Source organism: Rhinopithecus bieti, unplaced genomic scaffold, assembly GCF_001698545.2.
Source record: "Rhinopithecus bieti isolate Rb0 unplaced genomic scaffold, ASM169854v2 scaffold_39870, whole genome shotgun sequence".
Classification (NCBI taxonomy): Eukaryota; Metazoa; Chordata; class Mammalia; order Primates; family Cercopithecidae; genus Rhinopithecus; species Rhinopithecus bieti.
In genome coordinates, this window is record NW_016817144.1 from 249724 (window position 1) to 254018 (window position 4295).

Consider the following 4295-nt stretch of genomic DNA (forward strand, 5'->3'; position numbering starts at 1 on the left):
TTTTTGAGACAGAGTCTTGCTCTGTCACCCAGGCTGGAGTGCAGTGGCACGATCTTGGCTCACTGCAACCTCCGCCTCCTGGATTTAAGCGATTCTTCTGCCTCAGCCTCCCGAGTAGCTGAAATTACAGGTGTGAGTCACCACTCCCGGCTAATTTTTTTTTGTATTTTTAGTAGAGACAGGGTTTCACCATGTTAGCCAGGGTGGTCTCAAACTCCTGACCTCATGATCCACCCACCTCAGCCTCCCAAAGTGCTGGGATTACAGGCGTGAGCCACCGTGCCCAGCAAATGTGAGCCTTTTATGGCATTTTTTTTTTTTTTTTTTTTTTTTTTTTAGATGGAGTCTGACTTTGATGCCCAGGCTAGAGTACAGTGGCATGATCTCGGTTCACTGTAACCTCTGCGTCCCGGGTTCAAGTGGTTCTCTTGCCTCAGCCTCCTGAGTAGCTGGGACTACAGGCACGCACCATCATGCCCAGCTAATTTTTGTATTTTTAGTAGAGTTGGGGTTTCACCATGTTGGCCAGGCTGGTCTTGAACTCCTGACCTCAGGTGACCCACCCACCTCCGCCTCCCAAAGTGCTGGGATTACAGATGTGAGCCACTGTGCCTGGCCTATCAGTTGAGTTCTTGATGGCAAGCAACAGAACCACTGCCTACTTCAAGTTCACGGAATCTCTGATAGCGCCCAAGAATGAGGCTCTGAGACTTTGCAACCAACAAGTGTCCAAAATCAGGCTATGGAATTGGACCAGTGAGGACAGCATGGTGGCAGCTGCCTGGCAGAAAGCCCAGCTTGTCCTGGTAAAGCATCAATCCTGGGCACTGGCCACTGCTTCATAGCTGTTCTGGCTTCCAGCTAAAAGGCTGGGCTGGGTGTACCTGAGTGCAGGGTCTAGCAGCAGGAGGGATCATGATGGCAAGTGCCTGGCATCTCAACTCCCATAGTGGGTTACAGGCTACACATAATGTGAAGGGTTCCTTAAACCTGGGAGGGAGTTCAGATTAAATGGAGTATGACAGGCTAGGTGTGGTGGCTCACACCTATAATCCCAGCACTTTGGGAGGCCGAGGGAGGAAGAACGCTTGAGCCCAGGAGTTTGAGGCTGCAGTGAGCTTCGATGGTGTCACTACACTCCAGCAGTCTGAGCAGCTAAGCAAGACCTTGTCTCTTAAAAAAAAAAAAAAACCGCCACGCAGAGAGAAACCAACCTGATTTGATTTAAACTTAAATGAGTTGGGTGATGTATCACACATCTACAGTTAAGGCTCAGAAAGTCAGAGGACAGGAACTGATTTATGAAGGAAGTGATTAGCTCTGTGATGTCAGATAGGTCAATCAGGCCTGACTGAGCCCCAGTTTGCTCACAAATCAGTTAAGGGGGCTGGATTAGAACTGGACTTTCCAATACTTTCCACATTACAGCACCCAAAGAAAATTAGCAGGGGATATGGAATGTGGTTTAAAACATTTCTTTAAGGAGTACAATTGTAATAAAAATAAAATATATCATTGGAGAAGATACTAAATATTGCATTTGTAACACTTTCCCCAAAAAGCTGTATTTTTTAATGAGAAATTTGAACTTAAATCCTTATACCTAACTTTTATTCTCAGTTTTGCACTCTAAATAGCTCATGTAAGGTAAGTCCTGATTGAGTCTCTTTAGCTGATCTGTTTCTTTTTATCTTTCTTTCTTTTTTTGTTTTTAGAAATGGGATCTCACAGCCGGAGGCAGTGGTTCACGCCTGTCCCAGCACTTTGGGAGGTTGAGGTGGGCGGATCACTAGGTCAGGAGTTCAAGATCAGCCTGGCCAACGTGGTTAAACTCCATCTCTACTAGGAAAAAAAAAAAAAATTAGCCGGGTGTGGTGGTGGGCACCTGTAATCCCAGTTGCTGGGGAGGCTGAGGCAGGAGAATCGCTTGAGCCTGGGAGGCGGAGGTTGCAGTGAGCGGAGATCGTGCCATTGCATTCTAGCCTGGGTGACAGAGCAACACTCTGTCTCAAAAAAAAGAAAAAAGAAAAAAATAAAAGAAATGGGAAATAGGATCTCACTCTGTCACCCAGGCTGGAGTGCAGTGGTGCAGTCACACCTCTCTGCAGCCTCAAATTCCTGGGCTTAATGTATCCTCCCACCTCAGCTTCCCGAGAGATTGTAGGCTTGAGCCACCACCCTGGGTGCATGATCTCTTTAAATGACAAGAAACCATTTGCAACTCTATGTGCTAAAATAATTTAAGCCATCTTTTATAACCAAACATTCACAACAGTGGAAATGATATTTAAGTTATATTTAAAGCTCTTTTGTTTCTTTCATTGACAAATGTATTAGAATATTCCTTCTGGATTTTGGATCCAATCAAACTTACCATAGGGATCCAATCAAACTTACCATAGCGAGTATTTCAAAATCATGATGAGGTTCCTGTTGACAGAACATAAATGCATTATTAGGACAATCACTTTGCAGCCTGGACATCATTTGTGGTAAATTGGCCAAAATTATCCAATACAAAAGTATGTGAAGATAGCTTCTAAGCTGCCTGTCCCAGAATCCCCAACCCCTATCTCTTAATTTATTTATTTATTATTATTATTATTATTATTAGAGATGGAGTCTGGCTCTGTTGCCCAGGCTGGAGTGCAGTGGCACGATCTCAGCTCCCTGCAACCTCCACCTCCTGAGTTCAAGCGATTCTTCTGCCTCAGCCTCGCAAGTAGCTTCAGCCTTCTAAAGTGCTGGGATTACAGGCATGAGCCACCGCATGCGGCCCCCATCTCTTTCTCTCTTCTGTCTCTCTTTCTCTCTTCTGTCTCTCTTTCTCACGCATGCACACACACACACACACACACACACACCCCTACCTTCCTCCACATTGGATCGTTCCTTATGCTCCTTGGGCTCCTGAGACATAAACTCCTCCAGCATCTTTGTGGGTCCTTTGTCTACACAAGCAATAATGTGCTATGCAACCGAAAGCCAATGGTGGGCTCCTGCCCACCATCAGACCCCACCCTGTTAAGCCCATCAGAGGATGAGGTTATCATGAACAAAGTGGCTCAGAGGCTGTGGACACCCTGAGTGCTTGGAGGATGAATATCTATCCCCACCCACCCTGAACCCTATTCGCTATGTATCAGTCCATAGCTCTCCAATCAGGAAGGTCTAGATTAGATCATCTCTAAGGTTCCTTCCAATACTGATCTCTATGATTATGATCTGGCTATGGCTCCTATTTAAGTACACTGAATTTGGGTTATTGACAAGATAATGAGGTGGAAATGTCCAAGAGACAGTTTGAAATGTAGACTGGGCTGAGCAAAGTGGCTCACACCTGTAATCCCAGTACTTTGGGAGGACAAGACAGCCAGATCACTTGAGGTCAGGAGTTCTAGACCATCCTGGGCAGCATGGTGAGACCCCCCCTCTCTACAAAAAATATAAAAATGAGCCAGGCGTAGTGGCACGTGTCTGTAGTCCCAGCTACTCAGGAAGCTCAGGTGGGAGGATCACCTGAACCCAGGAGGCAGAGGTTGCAGTGAGCCAAGATCACACTGCTTGTACTCCAGCCTGGGTGACAGAGTAAGACCCTGTCTCAAAAAAAAAAAAAAAAAAAAAGGAAAAGAAAGAAAAAAAGGTAGACTGAAGCTCTGGAAGGATTGAAGCTGAGGGTATAATTTGGAAACCAGTCTCTTTGAGATGAAAATTGCAGCCAGGCAGACTATCTATTTATTTTGAGACAGATTCTCACTCTGTTACCCAGGCTGGAGTACAGTGGCCCAATCTTGGCTCATTGCAACCTCTGTCTCCCTGGTTCAAGCAATTCCCCCACCTCAGCCTCCCCGGGAACTGAGATTACAGGCATGCGCCACCATGCCCAGCTAATTTTTGTATTTTTAGTAGATATGGCATTTCACCATGTTGACCAGGCTGGTCTCGAACACCTGACCTCAAGTGATCCGCCCACCTTGGCCTCCCAAAGTACTAGGATTACAGGCGTGAGCCACCGCACCCAGTCTCAGACTAAACTATTATAAAAGAGAAAGCAGAGAGACTAAGAGCACCTCATATATACCCTGGGGAATCACCTACATTTCAGAAGCTGGAAGGAGAGAAAGAGTGGTCTACTTGATGATATGAAGCATGATCAATCAGTATCAATACTAGTTTTAGGGTGAAGGCATAGCCAAATTGGAAACTGGACAAATTTCAGACACTATGCACCAAAACTTACAAACCTCACATCCTAGTTTTCTTCCTATCTCTTTTTTTTTTTTTTTTTTTTTTTT